Source organism: Macrotis lagotis, chromosome X (assembly GCF_037893015.1).
Source record: "Macrotis lagotis isolate mMagLag1 chromosome X, bilby.v1.9.chrom.fasta, whole genome shotgun sequence".
Classification (NCBI taxonomy): domain Eukaryota; kingdom Metazoa; phylum Chordata; class Mammalia; order Peramelemorphia; family Peramelidae; genus Macrotis; species Macrotis lagotis.
The window spans coordinates 255,660,502-255,675,211 of NC_133666.1; the positions used below are offsets into that span (position 1 = coordinate 255,660,502).

The 14,710-nt window shown below is 33.4% G+C and overlaps 1 protein-coding gene across 7 annotated transcripts in view; it reads left to right on the forward strand.

Annotated features, from left to right (window-relative positions):
- The window catches only part of ADAMTS6 (ADAM metallopeptidase with thrombospondin type 1 motif 6), a 336,979-nt gene that overhangs the window by 44,078 nt on the left and 278,191 nt on the right, over nt 1-14,710 (forward strand). The window lies entirely within an intron of this gene.

Below are 14,710 nucleotides of genomic sequence, written 5' to 3' on the forward strand. Positions count from 1 at the left end.
ATAAAATGTTCTTATGCACCTCTATTTACTCTCTCTTACCAAATGTATACACAACATTACATATGAATCTCTCTGCATTTGTGGTTCGACCTAATAAACTTTGGTACCCCTCACACTAGACTGTTTAGTTCTAATTCTCCTCTAAAAACAATTCTGGCATTGTAATGATATAGCAGTCTTGGTGTCAGACATCATATATGTACTTACCAATAATATATATTGGTTTCAAACATACATACTTATCATATAATACATATCAATGAAATCACTAGAGGAAAAGACCAAAATAATCTTCAGGCATGTTTCATCAGCATGTATATGTATGTTTGTCACACATACACATTCAAACATTTCCCTCATGTGCCCTCCACATTTCAGCACTCTTTCATTGAAACATCAGCATTTATGATTTAATCTTTTGCATCAAATAAACATAAGTTATACTAAGGGTGAATATTTATAAGAATTCAAATAATCAAATACAGCTGTCCTGTTCACCACCCCTTACACTGACTGTTACACACAGCTGTCTGAACTTGTTATCCTGAATTGGCTCAGCTCTCGCTCTGATCCTCTACAGAGTTTTTCTTTGCCTCTGGGAGCTACTTTGAGTGGCTCCTTCCCAGCAATAGCCTTTGATGTCTGGTACTTGAACATCAAATTTAATCTTTAAACATTTCTTCTGATGATCTAGACTAGTTTGGAAAATGGTCTCAAGGTTTAATGAGGGTAGGATCCCACAGAGATGAGTGCTTAGACCATTGTGGGTGGGTACTGGAAAATACCCGTTTTGGGCATCATGGGGAGAGGGCACCCTTTGAAATTGTTGTTTTTAAAACCCTGAATAGGTTAGAGCCTAGTCTGGATTCTGGTCTCTGGATTTCAAGGGCCACCAGATGGCTTTTGAGTGCTTGAAGACAGGGTGTCCTCTGGTAGCTACTGTACCAGCTACTCTTGAAACACTGTTTTTTTATAGGTAGGGCTGTAACTTTCTCAAGGAACTGACCTGACTTCCATTTCTTTATTTCTGATATGTGAAACTGAACATATGTTTAATTAGTAAGGCTACTTTTAGTGAAGATAACAGTATGAACCCCACAGCTGAGACTGCATTGATGCTGAATATTCATTTTTATGCCTTACTTACTAGAATGTCCAGGGTTGTAAACCACCATTTCTCAGATGTAAGATCACAAGTTATATTCCCTTGGAAGATCAACTCATTAGGGAGAGAGTACTCTGTTGTTGAGAGTTCTGACAGAGCACATTAATACATGTGCTTATCTTTACAGGGGTCAAATTGGGTCCCAGGGATTTAAATGTTTTATGCAGAGAATCATTTGGAATTTGATGTCTTCATAAAGATAGTGTTCCTTTCTAGTATTTTTTTTTAGTTTTTTTTTTGCAAGGCAATGGGGTTAAGTGGCTTGCCCAAGGCCACACAGCTAGGTAATTATTAAGTGTCTGAGGCTGGATTTGAACTCAGGTACTCCTGACTCCAGGGCTGGTGCTCTATCCCCACCATCTAGCCACTCTTTCTAGTATTTTTTTTAAGTTAAAAAGCATGACATGATTTTTCCAGCTCAGAGCATCACATCTTAATGTTGTTTTTGTTTATTTTAATTTGAATACCAATTTATTATATTTTTAAAGTCACCAAATTTCATATAAGAAAATAATTCTATTGTAGCAATGAAGAATTTTCAAGAATTTCATCCTCAAAATTAAGATCATGGAAATCTAAAGAGTTTCTCCATCAGTATTTTCAAATTGATACACAATTTCTTCTATAGATGAGTCTCTCACCTATCTGACAAATGTATAGCTTGGAATTTTAAAGTCGAACTCTAGGTGTGCATAAAATTTGTGAAATTTTAATAGGAAAATAAATAGATATTAATAATAAAGATGATTAAATAATGATCTTTTATGTAATTTTTATGGATATAAAGATTATATTTAAATGATCTTCTCAAGCCATTATTGGTATTCCTATCTCTTAGGAGAAAATATAATGCTGGTATTCTGCAGTATCATTTTATCATGTAAGTCAGAAATGATTAATAATATGCCCTTTCCTTGGAATTCTAGAAGGGGAACTTAAGGAGTTAGAAGAGTATAAGATACTTTTTAAAGTAGGTATACCCTTGAGAAATTCCTTTGATTAAAAAGTGACCACATTAAATATTTATATCTCTGTAATGAAGAAATGTAAATTATGAGGAAGCATGGGAAATGTTGCCTTGAGTGAGCTTTCAGGGATAGGACCTGAAAATGACATGCAGTTATTGACTTTTAAAATTTCCACACGAGCTAGGTATTTAGCTGGTAGCTGAAGTCAGGAAATATCCACCACAAGTTTAAAGTCAAAACCAATTTTCAAATTTGTTCATGGCAGAAACCTTCAAGCAATCCATTTATAGCCTAAAATTCAGAAAGGATTTAGGGGGCTTAAATTATGTTTGCTTCAGTATTTAGTAGTTAGAATGAACAGTCTAATACACACATTTTCTTGGCTCACCCACAGTATAAACTTTTAGAATCATTATTTTTTTGCCATGGTCAGGAAATTAAGAAATACACATAATTTATGTATTTTAAGTATTAGCAATAACATGTTTATAAAAATAGAAGTTTTTGAATCTATAACTCATTAATTATGGAGATTCATTCAGTTGTAATAATGAATTTCCTTTTAAAATTATTTATTAATGAAAATGAAAGAAAATACAAATATATCTCTAAAATAAAGATGTTAAAAATAAGTCTTTAATTAAAATGAATGTGCTTATCCTCTAACTGAGGTCATAACCTGTTTACTTTAATGATGCTGGATTATGAGTTGGTCAGTATTTCCAAAGTCAACTTGTGTTTTTTAGGTGGAGGAAGGGAGGTTAAATGACTATATAATTTAGCTACATGTTGAAACTTGGCTTGGCTTAATAGGACTTATTTTTATTAAAAATGTATTTAAAATGACTAGTTGTTGACTTCCTGACTACATATGATAGGGTAGATTGGAGATAGGGTGTGAATTGGAATACTGCAGACTCTCAGAATTTGTTGGAAGGGACTTCAGTGGCTATTTAAAAATCTATTTCTTACACCCTTACTCTAATATACCTTGATCATTCAAGAGCATTCAGTTTCTGCTTATAGACTTCCAAGAAGGGGCATCCCACTACCTCTTGAAGCAGGCCATTCCATTTTCTTATAATTCTAATTATTAGAATTTTTTTCCTGATTACCAAGTTTTAATTTAGTTTGTGATTTACACCCATGACTCCTTGTTCTGCCATCTATAGCCAAACATTATAAGTCTAATTAATCCCTTCTCCACATGAGAGCCCTTCAAAAAGTTGAAGGCAACTGTTGTCTCTTTGGTCTTCTCTTGTCCTATCTAACCATTCCTAATTCCTCAATTGATCCTCATACATCATGGACTCAAGATCCTTCACCATCATGGTTGCTTTCCTGATAGTCTCCAATTTATCAATGTTATTCTTAATCTGATGCCCAGAATTGAAAATAACTTTCCAGATAAAGTCTGATGAGGTAGAGGACAGGGGAACTATCCCTATTCTCTTTTATTTTGAGTGCAGAATATTCAATATTTTATTTTTAAAATTTTCCAGCTACATGCAAAAAACTTGAAAAAAAAACTTGAAAAAAAATTAGACTGTTGAAAACCACATGCAATAGTAGACTTGGAGTTTTACATTTTTCTCCCTCCATCCCTTCCCTCCCCCCTCTCCTTGACAGAAGCAATCCAATATAAACTATACATGTATAGTCATGCTAAACCTTAGATCCATTTTAATCATGTTGTGAAAGAAGAATTAAATCCAAACAGGAAAGCAATTAGAGAGAGCAAAAAGATATAATGCATATGACTACTTTTAAAAACTGAAGATAGTAAGCTTTAGTCTACATTTAAACTCCATAGTTTCTTCTCCTCCTGGATATGGATGGTATTTTCAATCACAAGTATTTTAGAATAGTCTTTGATTATTATCTTGCTGAAATGTACAAGTCCATCATAGTTTATCATCATTCAGTGTTGCTGTGTGTGTATAATGTTAGTGTGTATAATGTTCTTTTGGTTCTGCTTATTCTACTCTGCATCAGAAATTACCCCTATTCTTGAGAACTGTGCTCTTTTTAATGTAGCCCAAAATTGCTTTAGGTTTTTGGACTGTTACATCATACTACTGAGTCATTTTGAGCTTGTAGCTCACTAAACCCACACCTGTCTTTTCCTCAACAATTGTTATCTCTTCATGTTTGTAATACTATTGTAAAGTTGATTTTTCCCTCACAATTTAAGTGAAATTGATTTTTTGTACTTTAGTGCAGATTTTATATTTATCCCTAATGAGTTTCACAGAATCGATTTCAGCTTGCTATTATGACTTGGAGAATTCTTTTGGATTCTTGCTCTGTCATTCAGTGTGTTAGGTCTCTCTCCCAATTTTATGTCTTCTGCAGACTTTTGATGAGTGTATATCATCCATGGGTTTATTCAATCATTGATAAAAATGTTAAATAGCATAGGGCCAAGAAGATATTCTTAGGGTTTTCCATTGGTCACTTACTGTACAATTCATATTGAACTATTAACAATTACTCTTTTTGTTAGGTTTTTTTTTTTTTGCAAGGCAAATGGGGTTAAGTGGCTTGCCCAAGGCCACACAACAATTACTCTTAAATTCCAGGCATCCAACCATCTGGTTATAACTGGATCTATTGAATCTCTCCATCTTCTCCACAAGAAATATATATGATACTTTATGAAAAGCTTTGCTAATTTCTAGTTAAATGCTATGCACAGCTTTGTTGTCAACTGATGGCTTAGTACTCCTTCCTCCCTTCTCATTTCCATCTCCCAGCTTCCCTGGCTTTTTTCTTTTATTTTTTTTTTAAGAAAGGCTTTATTTATTTTGAGTTTTACCATTCCCCCCCCACTCCCAATCTCACTTCCCTTGCCCCACCCCCCCACAGAGGCAGTTTGCTGGTCTTTAATCATTCCCATAGTATGCACTGATTTAAGTTGAACATGATGAGAGAGAAATCATATCATTAAGGAAGAAACATATAGTATGAAATATAGCAGAATTACATAATAAGACAACTTTTTTTTAAAAAAACTAAAGGTAATAGTCCTTGGTCTTTGTTCAAACTCCACAATTCTTTCTCAGGGAACAGATGTCATTCTCCATTGCAGATATCCTAAAATTGAGCCTGATTGTTGCCCTGTTGGTATGAGCAAGTCCATTAAGATTGATCATCACTCCCATGTTGCTGTTAGGGTGTACAGTGTTTTTCTGGTTCTGCTCATCTCGCTCAGCATCAGTTCATGCAAATCCTTCTGGCTTCTCTGAATTCCCATCCCTCCTGGGTTCTAATAGAACAATAGTGTTCCATCACATAACATATACCACAATTTGTTAAGCCATTCCCCAATTGATGGTCATTCCCTCAGTTTCTATTTCTTTGCCACTTCAAATAGAGCTGCTATGAACATTTTTGTACAGGTGATGTTTTTATACTTTTTCATAATCTCTTCAGGGTACAGACCCATTAGTGGTATTGCTGGATCAAAGGGTATGCATATTTTTATTACTCTTTGGGCATAATTCCAAACTGCTCTCCAGAAATGTTGGATGAGATCACAGCTCCACCAACAATGTATTAGTGCCCCAGATTTCCCACATCACTTCCAATATTGATCATTGTCCTTTCTGGTCATATTGGCCAGTCTGAGAGGTGTGAGGTGGTACCTCAGAGATGTTTTAATTTGCATTTCTCTAATAATTAGTGCTTTAGAGCAATTTTTCATATGATCATGGATTGCTTTGATTTCCTCATCTGTAAATTGCCTTTGCATATCCTTTGACCATTTGTCTATTGGGGAATGGCTTGTCTTTAAAAATTTGATTCAGTTCTCTGTATATTTTAGAGATGAGTCCTTTGTCAGAAACAGTAGTCATAAAAATTTTTTCCCAATTTATTGCATTTCTTTTGATCTTGGAAACAGTGATTTTGTCTGTGCAAAAGCTTTTTAATTTAATGTAATCAAAATTATCTAGTTTGTTTTTAGTGATGTTCTCCATCTCTTCCTTGGTCATAAACTGCTTCCCTTTCCATAGATCTGACAGGTAAACTACTCCTTGATCTTCTAGTTTGCTTATAATATTGTTTTTTATGTCTAGATCCTGTATCCATTTTGATCTTATCTTGGTAAGGTGTTGGTGTGGTGTTGGTCTAATCCAAGTTTCTTCCATACTAACTTCCAATTTTCCCAACAGTTTTCATTGGAGAGTTTTTATCCCAATAGCTGGATTCTTTGGGTTTATCAAACAGTAGATTACTATAATCATTTCCTGCTACTGTACCTAGCCTATTCCACTGATCTACCACTCTATTTCTTAGCCAATACCAGACAGTTTTGATGACTGATACTTTATAATATAATTTTAGATCTGATAGGGCTAAGTCACCTTCTTTTGTACTTTTTTTAAATTAAACCCCTGGAGATTCTCAGCTTTTTATTTCTCCATATGAATTTACTTACGACTTTTCCTAACTCATTAAAGTAATTTTTTTGGAATTTTGATTGGTAGGGTGCTAAACAAGTAGTTTAATTTTGGTAGAATTGTCATTTTTATCCCATTAGCTCAACCAATCCATGAACAATTGATGTTTGCCCAGGTATTTAAATCTGATTTTTTTTTGCATGAGAAGAGTTTTGTAATTTTTTTCAAAAAAGTTTTGGAGTCTGCCTTAGCAGGTATATACTCCCAGGTATTTTATTTTGTCTGAGTTTACTTTGAATGGGATTTTCTTTCTAGCATTTTCTACAGTATCTTGCTAGTCATATATTGAAATGTTGAGGATTTATGAGGGTTTATTTTATATCCTGCTACTTTGCTAAAGTTGCTAATTATTTCTAGTAGTTTTTAGATGACTTTTTGGGATTCTCTAGGTATACCATCATGTCATCTGCAAAGAGTGAGAGTTTTCTCTCCTTCCCAATTCTAATTCCTTCAATTTCTTTTTTCTTCTCTAATTGCTGAGGCTAACATTTCTAATACAATATTGAATAGTAGTGGTGATAATGGGCATCCTTGTTTCACCCCTGATCTTATTGGGAATGCCTCTAGCCTGACCCCATTGAATATAATGCTTGTTGATGGTTTCAGATAGATACTGCTTATTATTCTAAAGAACAAACCATTTACTCCTATACTCTCTTTTATAGGAATGGGTGCTGTATTTTATCAAAAATTTTTTCAGCATCTATTGATATGATCATATGATTTCTGATAGGTATGTTATTGATATAATTAATTATGCTAACAGTTTTCTTAATATTGAACCAACCCTGCATTCCTGAGATAAATCCTACTTGATCATAATTTATTATCCTAGTGATAACTTGTTGTAATTGTATTACTAAGATTTTATTTAAGATTTTTGCAACTATATTCATCAAGGAGATAGGTCAATAATTTTCTTTCTCTGTTTTAATTCTTCCTGGTTTAGGTATCAGCACCATATTGGTGTCATAGAAAGAGTTAGACAGAGTTCCCATCTTCACCTATTTTCCAAAGAGTTTATATAGAATTGGAACCAATTGTTCCTTAAATGTTTAATAGAATTCACTTGTGAATCCATCTGGCCCTGGAGTTTTTTTCTTAGGGAATTCAATAATGGCTTCTTGAATTTCTTTTTCTGAGATAGGGTTATTTAGGTTTTTAATTTCCTCTTTATTTAATCTAGGCAACATATTTTTGTAAATATTTGTCCATTTCACTTATATTGTTAAATTTATTGGCATAGAGTTGAGCAAAATAATTCTGAATTATTACTTTAACTTCTTCCTCATTGGTGGTGAGTTCACTTCTTTCATTTATGATACCAGCAATTTGGTTTTCTTCTTTCTTTTTTTAAATCAAATTGACCAGAGGTTTATCAGTTTTATTGATTTTTTCATAAAACCAGCTATTGGTTTTATTTATTAGTTCAATAATCTTCTTTCAATTTTATTAATTTCTCCTGTCATTTTTAGAATTTCTAATTTGGTATTTAACTGTGGGGTTTTAATTTGCACTTTCTCTAATTTTAAGTTGCATATTTAATTCATTGATTTCCTCTTTCTCTAATTTATTCATATAAGAATTTAAAGATATAATATATCACCTGACAGCCACTTTTAGTGAATCCCATAGGTTTTGGTATGTTGTTTCATTATTGTCATTATCTAGGATAAAGTAATTCTTTCTATAATTTATTGTTTGATCCATTTATTTTTTAAAATGAGGTCATTTAGTATCCAATTAGTTTTGGGTCTACATCTCCCTGGCCCAATATTGCATATAATTTTTATTGTATTATGATCTGAGAAAGATGTATTCACTATTTTTGTCTTTCTGCAGTTGATCATTAGGTTTTTATGCCCTAGTGCATAGTCCATTACATGCAGTACATGTACTGCAGAAAAGAAAGTGTATTCCTTTCTATACCCATTGAATTTCCTCCATAAGTCTATTAGGTTTAGGTTTTCTAACAATATATTAACCTCCTTAACTTCCCTCTTGTTTATTTTATAGTTAGATTTATTTAAATCTGAGAGTGGGAGGTTGAGGTCTCCCACTAGTAGAGTTTTGCTGTCTTTGTCTTCCTGTAACTTCTTCAACTTTTCCTCTAAGAATTTGGATGCTATACCATTAGGTGTGTACATATTTACTATTGAAATTACTTTATTGTCTATGGTACCTTTTAGGAAGATATAGTTTCCTTCCTTATCTCTTTTAATATTATTTATTTTTTGCAGTTCCTTTGTCTGAGATAAACATTGCTATCCCTGCTTTTTTTGCTTCAGCTGAGGCAAAATATATTTTGCTCCAACTGTTTACCTTTACTCTATATGTATATCTCTGCTTCATATGAATTTCTTGTAATCAGCATATAGTAGGATTCTGGTTTTTAATCTACTCTGCTATTCACTTACGTTTTAGGGGAGAGTTCATCCCATTCACATTAAAAGTTATAATTACTAACTCTTTATTGCCTTCCATGTTATCTTCCCTCTGTTTGTATTCCCCCCCTTTTTCCCCTTTATCCATATTCCCCAGTGTTTTGTTTCTGAATACCACCCCCTTCAGTGTGTTTGCCCTCCTATATCCAATCCCCCTCCCCCTTTTCCCCCTTTCCCTTTGTCCCTTCTTCCTTCCCTTCCTTCTGTTGTTTCCCCTTTTCCTCCCCCTCCCCTTTTCCCCTTTTACAACTTTAAAGGTAAGATAAGTTTCTTAACTGAGTGTGTATATGTTAATTTTAAGCCAATCTGATGAAAGTAAGATTCAGGCAGTTCTCACCTCCTCCCTTCTTCCCCTCTAAGTCATGCTTATCCATCTCTTCTGGCTAATTAAATTCTCTCTAAAAGAGTTACATTTCTTGACAATTGTTAAAATCTTTCTTCCATATAGGTATATTACCAGTTCCATCTTATTTGATAAAAATTTTTTTTCCCTCCCCCCTTTTTAAAAATTTTTTTACCTTTTCCTGTGTCTCTTGAATCTCCTGTGTAAAGTCCAAATTTTCTATTAAACTCTGGTCTTTTCATCAGGAAAAGTTGGAAGTTTCCTATTTCATTAACTGTCTATCTTTTGTACTGTAAGAGAAGGCTCAGATTTGCTGGATAGTGGATTCTTGACTGCATTCAAAGCTCCCTTGCTTTTCAGAATATTGCATTCTAGGCCTTTTGATTCCTTAATGTTAATGCTGCCAGTCCTGTGTAATTCTTACTGTGGCTCCTTGGTATTTAAATTGTTTCTTTCTGACTGCTTGCAGGATTTTCTCTTTTATCTGATAGTTCTGGAATTTGGCTACAATATTCCTTGATATTTTCATTTAGGGATCCCTTTCCGGAGGGGATTGATGTATTTTTTCAATAACTATTTTGCCCTCTGGTTCCATGATATCAGGGCAGTTTTCCATCACTAAATCCTGTAATATTGAGTCCAGGGTTTTTTTTCCTTTTCAATGTTTTCAGGAAGATCAATAATTTTTAGCTTATCTTTTTACGATCTATTCTCAAGGTTAGTGGTTTTGCTGATGTAATATTTAACATTTTCTTCTATTTTTTTCAATTTTTTAGTTTTGTTTAACCAGTTCTTGTTGTTTCGTGAAGTCATTGGTTTCCATAGACTCCATTGTTTTTTTTAGGGAAGAATTTTCTTCATTTACCTTTTGCAACTCCTTTTCCAATTGGTGACTTCTATTTTTGCAATTGTTTTCTCCTTGATCATCTGAGGTTTTGAGAGAATTATTTTCTTATTGCAATTATGCAATTGTATTTTCCAAGGATTTTTTTTTCTTGTTGCAAGGTGATAATTTTCTCTTGGGTTTCTTTTCCCAAATTTTTCAATTGACTTTTAAACTCCTTCTTGATTTTTTCAAGGAAGTCTTTCTGTGCTGGAGACCAAATCATATTTTCCTCAGGAGTTCTACGTCTCTTTGAATTAGGGTCTTTTACTTCTGGCAATTTTTCTATGGACCTCCTTTTCCAATGGCCTTTCTTCATTTTCCTAAGATCTTGTGGTGGGGGAGGGGCTGGTTCACAGAGGTTTGGTATTGAGATCCCTAGAGGCTTTACTCACTGAGTGTAATATCTCCAGCTGGCCAGTAGGGGTGATGGAGGCTGGAACCTACCCTCCAACCCTTCCTGTAAGTTCCAGACTGTCAGTCCCATGGCCATGCCTCCTCTCTGGTTGTTTCTCAGAGTGAACACCTGTGGGGCTGATCTTAGATTAATCCTGCTCTCGCCCCTCCCCACTGGCTGTCAGCACTCTGCACCCCCACACCCCCAATCCCTGAAGACAGACCTTGAGGTACTTGCTGTTTTTCTAGCTTCTCTTTCTGGGTTTTGTCATAGGACTTCCATAAGAGGTTTATTTCATATTGTTTATGAGGGAAGATCAGGAAACCTTAGCACAGGCCCTGGCTTCTCTCCACCATCTTGGCTGGAACTCCCCTTCACTGGCTTTTTTTTAAGGCAGAGTCAAAATCCTCTTTTACAGGAAGCCTTTCCCAATCCTTCTTACTTCTTGTGTCTTTCTTCTTATTTGCTTAGTACTTAGCACGTGTATATACATATTTGTTTGTTTGTTGCCTCTCCCATTAGATTTTGATTTCCTTGAGGGCAGAGACTATCTTGCCTCCTATTGTATCTCCATCACAAAACTTGGCACTTAGTAGAAAATTAGTAGGTGTTTATTGATTGATAGATTGGAAAAAAAGAAATAAGGCTAGTCTGACATAACTTTTTTTTGATGAAACCAGGATGGCTTTAGGTAATCATTATTTACTTTTCTAAATGTTCCTCAGCCATCTCTTATTATCTGTTAGAGGCTGTTACTAAAAGTCAAAGACAAACTCACTGGATTAGAGTTTGCAGACTTAGTTCTTTTCCCTTTTTTGAAAATGTGAACATTTGCCCTTCTCTAATCTTATGGGACCTTCTCTGTTTTCCATTACTTTTAAAATATCACTGATATTTAATTAATATTTAAATATTATTATTATATATAAATTGACATAAATATAAAGTAAATAAATTAATATTTAAATTATCACTGATATTTAAAGCTCAATAATCACATCTGTTGAAGTCAGGAAGACTGGACTTCAAATCTGATCTCAGGTACTTTCTAGCTATGACTAATCAGATAACTTGCTGCCTCAGTTTCCTCAATTGTAAAATGGGGATAATAATAACATCTACTTTCAATGGTTGTTGTGAAGACAAAATGAAACATTATTTGTAAAACATTTACTTAGCCCATGGTAGGAACTTAATAAATACTTGTTTTCTTCACTTTGCTCCCTTACCATCTTCTTTATCTTGAGAACCAATTCTCTATTAGTAATTTAATAAAATTTTTTTTTGGTGTAAAGATCATGCTTCTATGCAGTTCTAGACTTTTTCATGGTACTCCTGACCCTTTAAAATTGTTTAATTATAGGAATTATTTTTAATAGTCAAATGAGTTGCACTCTGGAAATTAAAATGGCTCCCACAGACCAATTAAGAAGTAGAAATTCTGAAAACTTCTAACTACTTAGCAAACATCAAATAGAAGGTGGTTGCAGTTAATTATCAACATTTACTTAAATGAAAAGCCTATTGCTTTATTTGTTATTGAACTTGGTCTTCTCTTTGAGAAGAATAGTTTAGCACTATCTTCATGTTTGGTACTGAGATGTTTTTGAGAAGTGAAGATTATCTCACCTCTTCAAGAGGGTAACAACATATACATACATGCGTGTGTGTGTGTGTGTGTGTATGTGTGTGTTTGAAAACAAGCAAATTCATAGAAGTGATTGGCATCATAAAGTCTTGTTTTTATATGTTACATTTACAGTAGAGAAAACCTTACAGAAAGGAAGTTACAATAAAGAGTTAAATGAGTTAAATTGCTAATAGGAAAAAAAAACTTTCATGTGAGCTCCTTAAAGTCAGAGTTAGTGATATAAATGAGAAAGTAAGAATATTTGTAAGCAATAAGAAAAAAAACCCCACCTCTTCAATAAGTAGTAATATTGAGTCATGATTGAAGTTAGAAATAAAACCTGGCCCCATTACACATTCCACTCATCATAGAGGAAAAATAAATGAAAAATACTTCTATTCTAGTGTTAACCTCCCTTTTCCCCCTATCCTTTTAAATCAATCATTTACCTTTCAACTGTAGGTCTCAGAAAGGGTCATAAAACCTATTAAAATGATAGTTTTTCCAGGAAATGTGTTTTGTAGTAATAGTTTGGGATTTGGTCTGTTAGAATATTCAGTTGCTTTTTTACTGTAGAGCTAAAGAGCTTCTGTTAGTAGAGAAAATTTACTTTTGCCATTTGTGGTTTATAAGAAATTTTTGCAAATCCACTTTTTTATAAGAAAAAAATTTGCAAATTTAAATTATTTCTAAGAAAATATTTAACTACTCTGATTGTTATACATATTAAAATTATAAAGAGAATTTTAACAAATTTCAAAAATTAGATATAGATATCTTAAGTTAGTACTAATGGTGTGGGCTATAATGACTTCTGAAAAAGTTTTGTACACAATATTTTTTTAACTGAAATACTTGATCCAGTTATATATAATTTTCATATCTGAGCATCATTAAGAAAACATTATTTTTCTACCCCACAAGTATTTTTTTTCCCTTGGGGTAGCATAGAGACTAGCTTTGAATGAAGAATGCACATTTTTTTGTACTTGACTTCTTATTTTTTAATTTAATATCTGGCCTTAACTAAGTCTAGATCATCATGGGCAACAACAGTTTCAAAAATTCATTCTTTTTATTAATATGTTGCAAGTAGTTTTCAAAGTGATTAGTCCTGCTGTAGATGAGCTAGCTGGCTAGCATTCTGAGTTGTGTGCTTAGGAAGGTCAAAGCTAAGAAGTTACCCTTACTTAACAGGAATTGTCTGGTCATTTCCTAATGTGTGAATATAGCTGAAATAGTATGAAAAAGTTTTATTAAAAATGACTTTATTACTGCAATAGTTCCCTTGTATAATAAAGAATTTAAAGGTAGCTTCAAAATGTGTTTATCTTCAGTCAAATACTAGATAAAATGTTACTTTTTAATATAAAATGTAAAAATATTAAAAAATGGCATCTATCTCATTATTTCAAGATTTGGACATTGGGAGAAAATTGTCCTTAAATCTATAAATATGGTAAGTTCAGGATAATCCACCTAAGAAGTAATAATGAACTTGGTAAGTCTAACTTTGTATAAAGATATTAAAAGTTGTTCTAAATAAAAACTGAAATAGTTTTGTACTTTAAAAAACTTAAGTATGACAAACATGTAAAATGGGAGTAATAACAATATCATACATTTAAATAATGATTTGAGGGGCAACTAGGAGGTACAGTGGATAGAGTGAATAGAGGATTTGGCAAACTACTTCAGTATCTCTGCCAGGAAAACCCTATATGCAGTCACAGAGTTGGATACAATGGAAATGACTTAACAAAACATAAAATTATTTATAAGACATTATCACTTTATTTGATAAGCATTTATGATAACCCTAAATATGTGTCAGGGACTGCTCTAGGCACTTGCTCCTCATGAAGTTTGCATTTATTTATTTTTTTAAAGAATAATATCATACATTTGCTGTTATTCAGTTGTCTTTTAATCATGTCTAAATTTTTGTTACTGCATTTGGAGTTTTTCCACAAAAATGAGTCAAGATCACTAATAAGGGAAAGGTGATATGGAGACTTGAAGAGAAAAGAGAAGGTTTAGAAAAATAGTGGTGAAGAATGCAAGAGGATCAATTACACAAGAGTTAAAAAACTGCTTTGCTGTAGTGGTAGTGATCCAGAATTGGGATCTGACAAGGGATGATGAAAAAGGATTTAAAAGTAGAAGACAATAACATGGAGTTTCTTAACTATAGAGTCAAGATTGGGAAGGGAGAAAGATGGATTGGAAGAATACTGACACTCTAGACAGTATAGCAAAACTGGGGAGAATGTCAATTTGAGCAGAAAGAGAATGAGTTTTGTTTTGGATATGTGTTTGAAATGCTCATGGGACTTAGAATTTGAAATGTTCACTAGGCAGTGGGTGATATGGGATTTGAGCTCAGGGGAGAGACTAGGACTATGTGTGTGTTTGTG